Source organism: Mauremys reevesii, linkage group 3 (genome assembly GCF_016161935.1).
Source record: "Mauremys reevesii isolate NIE-2019 linkage group 3, ASM1616193v1, whole genome shotgun sequence".
NCBI classification, from domain to species: domain Eukaryota; kingdom Metazoa; phylum Chordata; order Testudines; family Geoemydidae; genus Mauremys; species Mauremys reevesii.
Genome location: NC_052625.1, coordinates 159,665,405 through 159,681,537, shown reverse-complemented (window position 1 = coordinate 159,681,537; position 16,133 = coordinate 159,665,405).

The following is a 16,133-nucleotide window of genomic DNA, read 5'->3' as shown; positions in this document are numbered from 1 at the left end:
GGATGCTGCAAGTTTATATGAGTTTGTCAATTTAACAAATACATTGATATGTACCAGGCTTATTATCCCAACGGGAGTCTCTGACATGCTTCAAACCAAACACGCTGCTTCAGGTAGAAAAAACAAACAGATTTATTAACTATAAAGATAGATTTTAAGTGATTATAGGTCAAAGCATAACAAGTCAGATTTGGTCAAATGAAATAAAAGCAAAATGCATTCTAAGCTGATCTTAACACTTTCAGTGCCCTTACAAACTTAGATGCTTCTCACCACAGGCTGGCTGGTTGTTCTTCAGCCAGGCTCTCTCCTTTGATCCTCACTTCAGTTGCTTGTTGTGGTGTCTATAAATGTAGGTGGAAGAGTGAGGAAGAGCATGGAAAAGTCTCTCTGTTTTATCATGTTCTTTCTTCCCTCCTGGCTTTGCACCCCCCTTCAGAGTGAGTGAGTGAATGCAGGTTTTCACAAGAATGTGGCAATCAAAACAATGTAGCACCATCATGCCATCATACATTTTGTATACAATACATACATCTTACTGTGTTCGCTTTTTGGACTTATTTGAATTCATTCTTTGCTTTTCGCTTTTTAATTTATACAATGCTTATTGTGTTCCAACTGAAGACAATGACATAAAACTCTGATTACAGTAACAGCAGGTTCAGGCACTCTGGCCTTTGTTCAAAGCCCATTGAAGTGAATGGAAAGTCTTTGGATCAGGCTCTGTGAAAACAATGTAATTTGGACTGTGGAATTCTAATGTCATTCAAAAAAGATAAGAGTTCTGTTCTGTAGGATGTGTGAAATGCAAAAGCGTGAGTGATGGTATTGGGACCACATATGTGATATAAATATAGGTACAGATGACTCTCGGGATCACGTAACAGAAGTGCTCAAATTGGAATAGATGCAAGGCTTTTGTTCATTTGAACAGAAAATGGAAACATGAATTTATACAAACAAGAATGTGGTCATTCTACAGAACATAAAGGCATTTAAATTGCTCGATTTTCCTCAAGGGAGTTAACCCTGAATCTGCACTAGAAAAATCTGAATCTGCACTTTAAAAAAAACCCCAAATCAAGCTATAAACCCTGAAGCTTTGGAGGAAAAGGAAAAAAAAAAAAGAAAAAAAGAGAAGAGATTGTTAAAAATCATTTAACTAGCTTTGAAAAGTTTCAAGCTGCTGGGATTGAGCTCCAAGCCCAGAACAATAAATTCTCTGAATTGGAACAGAGGTTTTCAGAAATAAGTTTTAAGGTTTTAAAGAATATATTTTCCCAGACAAGTCATTCTGTGAGGAGATTTGAACAAACATGACTTTTTTTGATGGAGCTCTGAACTAAAAGGTTTTAAAGGCCCTTTGAAGCTTACCACCTCCAAAATTACTCCTTCAAGGCTATGTTTAAAGGGTTGTAGGAGAAAGATATGAGGTTCAAAATTCTCACATCTGTTAGCAAAATTCATGCCTTTTGGCATTTTGAAAGAAGAAAGATCACACTTCAAATTTTAAAAATGTTGTAAAATAGGATGTTGAAAAAGAACTTTTCTGTTATTAGGACAAAATTCTCTTCTCAGATCCACATAATGATCTCTCAGCTCTAACTAGGATGACCAGACAGCAAATGTGAAAAATCGGGATGGGGTGGGAGATAATAGGAACCTATATAAGAAAAAGACCCAAAATCGGGACTGTCCCTATAAAATCGGGACATCTGGTCACATACTGCTGTCCCTATCCAGGTGAAACTCTCAGTTATGTCAGTGGTTGATCTGCATATATAAGTACCACTGAATATCAGAGCTGAGGTCCCCAATGTGGATCAGACAGAAAGTTTGGTCTTTAGCAGAAAATGAGAAATCCTCTTCAGACAAGGATGCAGTGAAAGAACATTCCTTATTGTTTACACCGCTGTCTCCTCACATCATATGCTTTCAAAGGATCAAGAGAAGTTTGATATCCAACAGGCAAACTATAGAATGCTGCAATCTTTCCTAGAACAATGACCACCCTGCACCTTTAAGAGGGAATGCGGGGGGGATATTTGGCTGGCTGGCCAAATGAAGGGAACTGTGCTTTATGCCTGGGGGGAGGAGGGGGAGATGAAAACTGCTGCAAAAAGGGTCTGTGTGGTCACTGACTCATCCTCTGGGAATGAGGGGTTTAAAGGGGGAAGCCCTGTGCCTTAACCCTCCCTTTTGCATGGAGCAGGCTGAGGGGGAGATGGTAAAAGCTCCCCCCCAGGTAATTACGGAATAAACATGGGGTTACCTGCACTGTACTTTTATCTGCCAGGTAGTCACAGACATCTAATAATAAAGTTGTGGCCTGATTAAGCCCATGTCAAATGTCTCCTGTCCTTCTTTCTGTACAGCCAGACAACTGGTCTTTTAATTTGTTTCTTGTTACTTTGTACCACTGTACTCTCCTCTACTCAGTAAATCTTTTTTTAAAAATTGTGGGTGAATGCAACCAAATGCAAGTTTTTATATCTAGGAACAAAGAACATTTACAGGATGGGGGACTGTATCTGTGAAAGCAGTGACTCTGAAAGGACTTAGGAGTCATTGTGAATAACCAATGGAACATGTGTTACCAACTCCCATTGACTTTAGTAGGACCAGAATTTCACCCCAATGAAATTTTTCAGAAACAATGCTGAAATATTGGAAAGGATTTAGAAAAGAGCTACAAGAATGTGGACACTTTGGCAAAATGAGGATAGACACATGCATAGAATTAAGCAGCAGGCCACAACATTTATTAAACTTTAACACAGGGGTGGGGCACTACTGCCCATACTCTCCTATACCGGACATTTAATTGGTTCTAGTTTAGTGTTATACGGCTCCTCACCATATAACCCATAATGTAGGTTAGGCTTTCCTCAGCCTACCCCTCAGAATTCAGCTCTTTGAATCATAGCATCCTGCCCCCTGTGAGGGGGACAGAGTGTGCAGCAGGGTGGGGAACTTGGCCTGCAAAGGCCACAAAGACTGCCCTCAGCCCAAAAAGGACACGAGGTCTCACACTATCACATGAGCCCAAGGCCCATCACCAAAATCCCAGCTCTGGGAACTGTTCATTTTAGTCTCTTAACCACACAGAAAACTGGCTGCAAGTTGTTACAAATAAACAACTCCACCCAGCACCTCAGTTAGGTACTAAGCACATTCCTACTTAACCCACTGTGACTTGAGGGTGCTGTGAGGAAGGCAAAAAACTCCCTGGTCTTTTTTCAATTGGCCCATCGGCAATCAGCTAGATCCTCAGCATCTGTCAGGCTGGGTTCCCATTCCTGGTTCAGGTGGGTAGGGTGGACTGGTGCAACAGAGCCAAAAGTGGCTCCACATTGCTCTAACATCAGGCTACATCCTGGGAGCTGGGGAATGCTGACCAATCAGCTTCCCTCTCCCCCAGGTGGTCAATGGATGCCATAGACCAAGGGGGAGGAGCTACCTATTGTCCCCTTGGCAAGCGTCTCCCTCCCCTGCTGCTTCAACTGTTCCCCTTTCACCACTGGCTCTATCAAGTTCCGCCATCCATTGATGTAGATGGGTGGCATTTTGTGGTACAGAAAACATGCCCTATAGTGAAAGACTTAAGAAATTCAATTTATTTAGTTTACCCTAGAGATGGTTAAGAGGTGACTGGGTCATAGCCTAAGGGGAAAGGTTTCTGATAACAGAGGACTCTAATCTAGAATGCAAAGACATCATAAGATCCAAAGGCTGGAAGCTGAAACTTAACAAATTCATACTGGAAATAAGGCAAACTTTTTAAAGTGAGAGTAATTAATCACTGAAATTTACCTAGGCATGCGGTGATTTCACTCTCACTTAGAGTCTTTAAATCAATACTGAATGTCTTTCTAAGAGATGTAGTCTAGCTCAGCCAGAAGTTATGGGCCTAACCAGGAGATATCTGGTGAAATTCTGTGGTTTGTGTTATGCAAGAGGTAAAACTAAATGTTCATAATGATCCCTTTGGGTTTTAAAATCTATAATGTTAATGGAAATTAAGCATGTGTTTAAGTAGTTTCTAGTTTTGGGACTTAGAATACAAGGATACTATGTTCTGGGTTTTGCAAGCCTACACTATGCCTCAGGATTAAAGAAAATTGTATTTCAAAGTTAATTTGGGGGAGGGAGGGAGGGAATTATCAAACGTATAAGACGTTGAGTGAACCATTAAACACTAAGTGGAATAAAGGCTACCATAATCAGAGGCCATTTAATAAACTTCCTTTGTAGACAACATGGGCCTATCTGATTTGAACAACAGGGATATATTAATCTACCTGAAATAAACTGACTAACATTCACACAGGGGTGACCACCAGTATTTGGATACCATATGTTCAATTAACTGACATAATCTGTTTTCCGCTGTTAATATACACTAAATGATAGCAGATTTTGAATCTGAAAAACAGTTCATGTTTCTCTGGTCTTTCCTATTATAGTCCATCATGCCCCTACAGATAAAATTAATTTTTTTCCTTGTAAAAGTTTACATAATATACAGTTTTAAAATGATGTAATCTGAAAAATCAGCAAATTGGCATATTATATCAAACATCATTCATATTTGCTTTTTAACTGATAGCCAATTGATTAAATAAATGTAATTCCAAGACTAGGGCTCCTAACCACTACTAATATTAATAATAATAATAGTTTGTTTACATATGCCTACAACCAAAATGCCAGGGTATTTTTAAGATCTGCCATCTAATAGATCCAATAATTTATGAATAATTTACACCTAGTGAAAACTAGCCTCTCTTACCTCTAAAAACTGCATATATGAATAAGCCCATAAACAATTCCTCTAATGGTTTTTAAATGTGATTCTATATCTCTTGTCTTTCAACAATGTCCAGATGAAATGTATTCAGTTCAAAAGTAAATATATGGGTTGGGGTTTTTTTTGTTAGCTACCAGTTTGAGTCTCTGCCCAGAATCTGAAAGGTAAGTTTGGTTTTCTCTGAATAGTGCATCACCAACAAGAAAATTATGCTGAAACTTAATTTAGGACTTCTGTTGATTATATGAAAACTATACAATCTGTCTCACTCATCCAGAGCTGCACTGGCTCTGCACTGCTAACAGTGCAAAATTATTTCTGTTAGTAAAGAACAAATATCAGTCTTAATAAGGACAAGGAATAGATCTGTTGAATGAGAAAATGACTTTTTCATCAAGTTACTTTTCAGAGTAGAACCACATTTTATGGTGCTATCTATCTACCTTTATGTTTTATACAGTGCTCATCACTCTAGCATCTAATGAGCTTGATTCTGTCAATAGAATGAAAGTCTGAGAGGGCAATAGTTATATGAAGCCTATCATACAACACAAGGGATGATCATTAATAACACCTTAAAAATCAGTACCAAAGAACCGATTTTAAGAGGCAAAGGGATTAAAATATAAATTGATATGATAAAAATGTATATTAAAACACTAAGGAAAGTGTTGCTTTTTTTGTTTTATTATTTTAGCTACTGCATGACATTTTACCAAATGAAACCTCTTAAGAATACATCTTTCTTGGATAAATCTGGGTTATGTAAATACAATATAGACAAGGCTAAAAACTAGGGCTGTCAAGTGAATAAAAAAATTAATCATGATTAATCGCACAATTAAAAAAATTAATGATGCAATTAATCGCACTGTTGAACAATAATAGAAATCCATTTATTTAAATATTTTTGGATGTTTTCTACATTTTCAAAGATATTGATTTCAATTACAACACAGAACACAAAGTGTACAGTGCTCACTTTATATTTATTTTTGATTGCAAGTATTTGCATTGTAAAAAAAGAAATAGCATTTTTCAATTCACCAAATACAAGTACTGTAATGCAATCTCTTTATCATGAAAGTTGAACTTACAAATGTAGACTTATGTACAAAAAAACTGCATTAAAAATAAACCAGTGTTCAATTTTAGAGCCTGCAAGTCCACTCAGTCCTACTTCTTGCGCAGCCAATCGCTCAGACAAAGAAGTTTGCTTACATTTGCAGGAGATAATGCTGCACGCTTCTTGTTTACAATGTCACCTGAAAATGAGAACAGGCATTCTTATGGCACTGTTGTGGCTGGCATCACAAGATATTTACATGTCAGATGTACTAAAGATTGATATGTCCCTTCATGCTTCAGCCATCCAGGGGACATGTGTCCATGTTGATGACGGGTTCTGCTCAATAACAATCCAAAGCAGTGCTGTAGCTATCTTTAGAAATCTCACATTGGTATCTTATTTGCGTTTTGTCAAATCTGCAGTGAAAGTGTTCTTAAAATGAACAACAGGAGCTGGGACATCATTTGAGACTGCTATAACATGAAAATATATGGCAGAATGAGGGTAAAACAGAGCAGGGGACATACAATTCGCCTCCATGGAGTTCAGTCACAAATTTAATTAACACATTATTTTTTTAACAAGCATGTCCTCTGGAATGATGGCCAAAGCATGAAGGGGCATATGAACATTTAGCATACCAGGCACATAAATACCTTGCAATGCTGGCTACAAAAGTGCCATGCAAATGCCTGTTCTCACTTTCTGGAGTCATTGTAAATAAAAAGACGGGTAGCATTATCTCCTGTAAATGTTTGTTTGTCTTAGCAATTGGCCGAACAAGAAGTAGGACTGAGTGGACTTCTAGGCTCTGAAGTTTCACATTGTTTTGTTTTTGACTGAAGTTATGAAACAAAAAAAATGTCTAAATTTGTAAGTTGCACTTTCATAACAAAGAGATTGCCCTACAGTACTTATATAAGGTGAATTGAAAAATACTATTTATTTTGTTTATAATTTTTTATAGTGCAAATATTTGTAATAAAAAATAATATACACTCTGATTTCAATTACAACACAGAATACAATATAAATTAAAATGTAGAAAAAACATCCAAAATATTTAATACATTTCAATTGGTATTCTGTTGTTTAACAGTGAAATTAAAACTATGATTAATCACGATTAATTTTTTAAATCATGATTAATTATTTTGAGTTAATTGAGATTAATCGACAGCCTTACTAAAAACATTTTACTTTTCTATAGCATTAGTTGGATTTTTATTATGATACACAATGACACTTATAAATACAATAATAGTATCTCAAAATTCTATTTTATACCAATTACTTAACACATAATTATAATCCAAATACATGGATTTACACACTGATTTATATCTTTGTCAGAATAGTAGGGTCAAACCAACTTTTCGTATAATATTGTAGTCAACACAAACTTGATTGTTGTTGTTTGGGTTCAGGCTTCATAGCTTGATTAATACCAGGAAAAGGAGTTCTGTTCAGGAGCCAAAACTTTCTGTACAGTGCGGCAGCTTAAAAACAGACGTAGAGCATTTTTGCAAAATGCCAGATCAGTCTGAGGCAAAATTCAGTCATTGTCCTAAGATATCACATGGATAATGGTTTATATTAATGAAGTGACTGACTCAGTTGACATATGAGGGAACTTTAAGAGGCAATTTGAGTCTTATAGCTCTTACAGGAAAACAAAAATACACTTCTAACTTGATACTGCCCACTCTCAAAGATATTTAGAGGTTCAGAGCCAAAGTCAAAGCAAGTATGACTCCACTGAATTCACTGGTATTATGTTTGCTTATGGCTATGATGAATTTGGTCTCTAAATCATGCTGATCACAATACAATGTCTACATCTAATTCTACAGAAGGGCTAGTAAGTGGTTTATTTTCTGTGCTCTTACATTTTATGAAAACTGGGGTGTTTCTTATCCTAAATGTACAAGAAAGGGCTTTACCTATTCTACTAAGGACAATCATTTGTGCTCTTTCAACTGGCTGCCCACTTCTCAGATTAGCTCATGGCCCTATGATGCTATTTGATTCACTCATTTGTCATTATGTTGTTTTCCATTAGTACCATATGATGTTCTTGCTGTCTTGTGTGTATTATGAGTCGTGGTTCTTCAAGGCATAAGCAATTATAAACCTCTTCTTAGAGGCAAGAATTAGCTTTGAACTCTATCTTTTTCTTTCCTTCACTTTCCAGGTATGCCTTTTGGTTGCACAAGTGTTGACAGGTGTGATCCAGAGCCAAGAGACATTTGAAAAAGCATGTCATTTATGTTATAGAGGAAGAACACCTTGAAATAAGATTGCAATTGTACTGTTTTGCACGTTGGTTAAGTCTATTATTGATTGACATATCTGTTCTACTGAAAGTGACTAATGTGAGTGACTATAGCACTATTCAGACAAAAGAGACTAAGTGTAAGTAGCCAAGAAACCATGTTAACTCCATCCGATGTAGACACAAAGATTCACAAACAAAAACATCCAAACAACAGTCCCAATAACATTGGGCTGGGTTTGTTTTCTATCATATAATATTGGGATGGGAGAGCTGAATGGAACTGAAATTCCCCCTTTGCCTTTATAGTAAGCCCCTACCCAGCTAAAACTAGCTTACAACTGCATAGGTACACAATTATGCTATGTAGCCTGAGCAGAGACTTAAATTAACCTCAGCCTTTCCAAACAAGGATATTACCTTGGATTCCCATCCTGTTCTCAGGCTATTGATGATGATAAAACAATTAGCCCATTACTCTTAAGGAGCAGCTAAGGTTGTTAACACAAACACTGAAGACAGCATAGCAAATATTACACTGCCTTAGAAACAGATACAGTAACTGATTTGTTTAGTATGGAAAAAATGAGAGTATGTTTATGTAGGGAAAAAAATCCTGCTCCTTAAAATAAAAAGTCAGCTTCCTAGTCTCTGTTTCTTTTCCCAAAAAAAGCAAAGGGGAAGGTGAAGAACATTCTAAACCTACATGTGTTGAGGCTGTGTAACTGCTCTGTGAATAGAGTCCTAACACTCCAGAGAGTGTTATTTGATATCAGATGACATATCTTTCAGTGTTGAAGGTCTCTGTATTAGCTGACAGTTTTGTAATAATTATCTCCTTCCAGAAAACAGAAGAATAGCAAGGTCAGCAGTGGAGGCATTAATAGTTTATGCAATAATCAGGAATATTGGCATACTATCAGTATAAAGAATTTAATCAAGTAAAAGTCTCCAGGCTGTAACCTATCCTTGAGATGTTGGATTCTGCTTCATACTGATGTGATTCTGGGACACAATATTGATTCAATCATCCTTTTCTATTAAATCAGTGCTGAGAAAACAGGGTAGTTTTATATTGAGGTGCCTCCTTTGCCTGTTCTTGCCAAGATAGTGAGATCTGAGAGTGTTTATTTGAAATTATCCTCTTTGTTTGCTGTACATTTGTTCAGAAGCCATTACTGAGCTGAAGCATTACATACTGTATTTCTTAACCAACACACTGAACTAGCAATGATCTCTAAGGAATGCATCAAGTCAGTTTATTAAGTTAGTATAAAATATGTATTATCATCTCATATTGAAAGACAAATGTGACAGCATTGCCTTTATATTAGTTTAGAGCTTACAATCTATCCCTTTTCTGATTAATCAGACTTGACTGCGTGACTCACTTGTCACAACTTGCTTAAAAGGGTTGCACAGTCATCTCAAGATGAAACATTTTTTCCCCTACAAGATGATTTCTCAACCTTTCCTCCACACATACACTTATCTTTGACTGCTCTGTGCTACAGAAGAACAGGTTTTCTCCCTTTTTTGTCTCAGAAATGTGAGACAAGTTGGAATTTTTTCCCCAGGAACTTTACACTGACATCCACAGACACACCTGCTGGTAGCAGCAAGACGGTGACACCACTGCTGTTTCTTTCCTACAGAGCCAGCAGTTTGAGATGACTCAAACAATTCTTTCTTGCTCTGTTTTCTGCCTTTCACTTTTTCTAATCAGCCTCCTCCACCCATCTGGTTGCAGCTCTCTGAAGAACAATAATTGAGCTAAATTTGATCAGATTTTCAATCAACAGCATGCCAATGATTTTTTTTTCTTCTTCTTCTTCTTCTGTCTATGGAACCTATTTTCTGAGTTCAAGGCATTTTCCTGCATGCTTCTGACTGCTGGTTGTCTATTAATTTCTAAAGATGATCCAGCTGTGTACAGCTATGAAGAAAGCACCTTAAGAACCTTTATTAGGTCTTAAATGAAACACTCAAGGTCGAGTGGCTTGCCTAAAATTTCCTTCCTGTTCCATTATATAATGCAGATCAATATACTCTAGATCTATCCTGAATAAACAAAAAAGATGCTGAATCTATCTAGCTATGAGTCCAATTAGATTTTCACTTACACTGGTGTAAATCAGGAGTAACTCTATATTAGCCATTGAAGTCACGCCAGTGCAAAATAATGTAATCTCAGATACGAGATTAGAATCAAGGTCTGTGTTCCTTCCTATACTATGCTGACAGTTTTTTCTCAAAACCATGAAGACAGAGTTCTCTCCCATGCATGTATTCACTTATGTAATTACTGATTATTAGTGATTACAATGATTGTGCTGGGAGATAGTGGGGATTCTGTTGGGGAGAAAGTATAATTGGAGAAGCTACTTTTAAGATCACCCACCTACATCTACACCTATGCCCTCAGTCCATAAATTCTGTATAAGAAAAGTAAATATTGTAAAGAAACGTTGCTTACGGATATGATCTTGATCAAAAAAAATAAAAGGAAAATTTTGGTGGATGGTCTGAATATAATACTTAAATCTCTTCTATAGCATCATATGTTCCTGTGCCTTTTCTTACACAAGTGTACAATATTTCACCCAAGTATAACTCCTGTATTAGGAGTAAATGCAGGCATAAAACGCACAATGCCTCTATGGTGGATGAACATAAAAATTAGAATGGTACTGCTGTATAGGGTCTGTTCCTGCATCCCTTATTATGCAAAGATTCCTTAGTCCCACTGAAATACAACTTTCACTAAGTCTCAGTGGAACCACCTACTTAAGGATTCCTTTTTGGAACAAGATGGCTGAACTGGCCCACATAAAGGAGTATGAGGTAGAGAGAAATAGGGCAAGAGCATAGAAAAACTCAGATAAAGTACTGGTGGGAGAAAACACAAAAATATGTTTAAATACAAGAAAAATATCAGTTTTTGTGCCAATACTTACTGGGCAAAGCCATACCAAACAGTTTTTAACATTACCTGTCAACAACCCTGTATTTTACTTTTTGAGAAAGGGCTTTCAAGTAAATGAAGTAAATAACAACAGCAACCATAGAACAAAAAAGTGTGCGTGGGGGACAGAATCAGGGCCGCCCAGAGGATTCAGGGGGCCTGGGGCAAAGCAGGGGAGCTGCGGCAGTTGTACTCACCCGGCAGCGGTCCAGGTCTTTGGCGGCATTTCTGCGGCGGGGGGCCCTTCAGTTGCTCTGCGTCTTCGGCAACACTGAAGGGCCCCCCCACTGCCAAAGACCCGGAGCGACTGAAGGGACCCCCCACCGCCGAAATGCTGCTGAAGACCTGGACTGCCACCGGGCCGCAGCCCGGGTCAAATTGCCCCACTTGCCCCCCGCCTCTGGGTGGCCCTGGACAGAATCACAGTAAGTAGCACAGTGCTAGCCATTATTATTTTGATTCCCACAAGATTTTCATTTAGAATAGGCATTTTTAAATTGCAGAGGTAAAGATTTTTTGGGTAGGAAGCTGGAGGAAACACAAAGAACATTCTGTGCCCCGTTAAATAGGTACACTACATAAGAGTAGGGTGACCGAATAGGCCATAACACAGCAGGAGCTTTTCCGGTAAATGTCACCATATTTCATATGTTAGCTGACATAAAGATTGTCAGAAGCTGTTCTTTTCCTCTCTGAAATTTAAACTCTGCAGCACTTCTGACAACCTACTGCCGGGGGAAAGATATTTTTATGAGAAGAAAATTGCTTAACTATGCTACTGGAGGATTTACTTTATCTGTAGCCCTATTTTTATTTAAATCTCGCAAAATGCTGGGAAAATCCCATTGCTGACAAGTGTAAAAAGTGCTTCTTTAGCTCACCTACAGGATTTACTGTTCTTTGACCATTGGGGCTTTAGTGCAAGCTCCATCTCCATCTCTCTAATTATGAATATTTTCAAAGGATGATCTTCCAGCTATAGGTAGCAGTTATCAATAGCTGTTTTTGTTACACAACCTAGCAAAGAGGAGATTAAACCCATTTTAGAAGCACTGAGTGTTGTTTCACCTTTGGACCAATAATAGGCAGCAATAAGCAACTAAGCCTCAGGCAAAAAGATGGAGTTTGATTTTCCAAGTGCTCATTTACTGAAGCTATCTATGATCTTTGTTCTTTGCATCATTTTGATGAACTGTACAAACCAAATGCCTTTTCTTCATCTAGTGTTCTATGTGGTGAAAAGTTATCTTATGCATAAATATATAAATCAGAACCTTAAAAACAGTGTTTTTTTTCTAACTACATCTCAATAGCCAAACATCTGAAGAGTTGGAAGATGAAATTTGGCATAATAGCTTTCATCATTTCCCCCAGAGCATTCTGGTGATTTTGATTTGACTGAGTTGAGGTCATTTGAAAATTGTATACATGGAACATTTTCCATGTTTTTTGTGTATTTGTTTTTGCCTAAGCTTGTATAGCACTTGTTTAAGGAAAGTTGTGCTGCTTGCACGTGTGGTTAAAGGAATACTAGACGTGCAAAAAGGGTTGTGGCAAGGGCTCAAAATACATTGGCTCTGACAAAGTTAGTAAAATTACATAGAAAAAAACAATGTTGAACTAACATTAAGATTGCAAAGTTCATCACTCTTGAGCTAGGGAATGACAAAATTAAGGTTGCCCAATCACTTATGTATAATATATACAAACACTATACCCATACAACCAAAATAAGTATGCATTTATGTATATGTATTTCTATAGTCATCTGTACACATTTGTGCACATGTAATAATTAATAATACCTAAATACCTACATAATAGCTCAGTGGTTTGAGCATTGGCCTGCTAAACTCACGGTTGTGAGTTCAATCCTTGAGGAGGCCACCTAGGGATCTGGGGCAAAATTGGTCCTGCTAGTGAAGGCAGGGGACTGGACTCAATGATCTTTCAAGGTCCCTTCCAGTTCTAGGAGATTGGTATATCTCCAATTATTACCTATATATAGAGAAAATAGTCTCGAGGGCAAGGTTAAGATTATGTTAGTACTAGGTTATACGTTGCTAGAGTAATGGCGTGGTAAGGTTACTTTCAAATTAACATTTCAGATATAGATCTTGTATTTTAAGGTTACTGTCGTACTTAGCAAGATTAGTTCATGCTTCGGGGATGCTGTCTTGTTTATATTAAATCACAGTGTTTTACTTTCAAGTGCATGAATAGAAAACAGATCAAAGAATGTTCAAGGACAAACCTCTCTTCACTTCAGTACCAAATATTATAAAGCAATACTTGCCCTAAATCACAGTCACCAGTTCTGAAAGGCTTGTTTGAAAAGAAACAAGCCACAGTCCTTAAGTAAAAATAGAGTATGTTGAATCTCATTCCATCTCAGCTTTGTCTTTTGCATTGTAGTAGTTAATATACAAAACATTTTCTGTTACAGATGGAATCCACTTGTCCTTGGATTAAGTGAAACACAGCAGGACCCAGAGAGCGTTTGCTGAAGCTGAAAGCAGTCTTTAACTTTGAGTCTTGAGCTGCCATAACCATCACATGGTAAGCCTGGATACCGACTTCCAAAATGTGTAAAACAAATAAAACACATTCCTGATTGCTTTGTATTTTTCATCTCATGTTAAGCATACACTCTAAAATTACATTTCAATGTTATTTCTTATGTTTGTCTACTCAGTGGAATGGACAATTCAGGGGATACTTGTCAAGGCTGACATGATTAAAATTTGACAAACCCACCATTCTTAAAAATAGTGAAGAAATTTATAAGACCACCAAAAGGAAAGCTGCATCAGTCTTTAAAATCTCAGCAGCTAGGCTAAGCTTGCTCTGATTGCATATGCATGTGAATACATTGCACCTTCTCTTCACTTTCCTCGCAAAGATCTATTTCTGAATGTTGACAGATCAAATAGTTGTCTCCTCTCTGAGGGGAAAATTCACCCCAGAATATTAGCCTTTTTTTGCAACTGCATCACATTTTTGGCTCATATTCAATTTGGGATTCTCTATAACCCCCAGATCCTTTTAGCAGTACTACTACCTACCCAGTTATTGCTCATTTTTCAGTTGTGCATTTGATTTTTTTCTTCCCATATGATGTCCTTTGTACTTGTCTTTACTTAATTTCCAATTTGTCATGCTCATTTTCAATTCTAACTCTGCCTTTCAAAGTGCTTGCAACCTCTCCCAGTTTAGTGTCATCCTCAGATGTTATAAGCATACTCTCCACTCCATTATCCAAGAAATTGATGAAAAGCCGGAATAGCCCCTAGCCAACCTTAATAATGTTCCTTTGCTTTCCTAATGATTATAGTTAACTATCTGAAAATTGTCTATTTTCTATCTATTTTTTTCTAACTGAATAGTTATTTAGTCCTACTAAGCATATTTTTCATTATAAGATGATCATCTATTCCATTACTTTTTTATCTAGGATGTGAGCCTTTCTGTTGCATGTAACAATGATATAGATACCTATGTATGCAAGCAAGTCAGGTTCACATGAAATGATATGATAAAAAAAACCCTACAGCAGTCTTGATGTGAACTCTCACTATTTAAATCAATCGTTGAACATTTTGGTAAGGTGTGAAGTTCATAATTAATCCCTGTGGGTAGCAAAGAGACTGGCTGCTTAAATCTGAGTCACTGAACCATTTTCACATTCCTGGGTTCTACCACAGTGAAGCTCTAAACTATATTGCATTGTTTTTGTAATTGTAAGAGGGACAGTGGATGGATAACTGCCCTTTAGGGAGATTACAATCCCAATACAGATATTGTGCAAAGCATATTTTCTGCAGATTCTTCTGCAGATATATGTAAATATAATTGTTCTGTATGTGATTTATTTGGAGATATGTATTTAAAAATAATAATGGTTCACACCTCACATCTCCTTGATTTTAATGAAATATTTGTTTAAAACCTGGACATCTGTGCTGTTGATACTGTTTGTATCTAACATTATATTTCTACTACTTTGAGTTTTTCTTTCTTGTTCCACATCACCAGCAACATTAATACAATGTATCTGCAAATCTGTCAGGTTAATGTAAAAATTCTGGATATGAAGGATTTGAAGGGAAGGAATTAGGTGGAAGTAAAACCATAAATATGTGCTAACCTAAAACAAACTGTCATTAAGGACAAACTTGTATGTTGTGTAGTTGTAGTCTTGTCGGTCCCTGGATATTAGACAGAGAGAGACAAGGTTGGACGGATAATATCTTTTACTGCACCAGCTTCTGTTGGTGAGAGTGACTAGAATTCAAGCCACACAGAGCTCTTCTTCGGGTTTACGACAAGTATTCTGAGGCTATATTTACACTGCACACCTTATAATGGCATGGTTGTGCTGTTGCAGCTGCCCCATTGTAAGGTGTGCAGTGTAGCCACTCTTTGTTGCCAGGAGAGAGCTCTATCCCTATAAAACAACAGTTAATCTGGGAGATACTCTAAATGTCTTAGTGCTATTTAGGTAGAAGAAGCACACCCTAAAGAACATCTAGAATGTGATTTTAGCCTTCCCTTTGTGGAAATTCTGCTTAGAGAAGAAAAAAAGAGGTAGGTATGTTACTTGGTTGAGATGGAAGTCAGAGACTACCTCCAGCAGGAACTTGGGAAAAACCATGTATCTTATGCTACTATAAAGGCTGACTTGATGGAAAAGTTGTATAGGCAACATGTAGCTAGTGGCTCAAGGGTGGACCCATTAAACCCATAAGCACAATGCTGAGATCTCAACGAAGGGGTGACTCTTTGAATAGGAGAAAATACACCCTTGCAGGGCCTTTCAAGAACCTAGCTACCATAGAGTGTGAAAATATACAATATCCCTGAATGGGAGGATGGAAAGCTCAGACAGTTTCCAGGGAACCTCTTGGGGAGCTCATACATAGTCCAGAGTTCTTTAATGATGGAAGGTAATTCAGTATATCCGGTATCTGAGTTTGAAATGGGGATGATCAGTCTTCTTGGGCTCAGATAATGA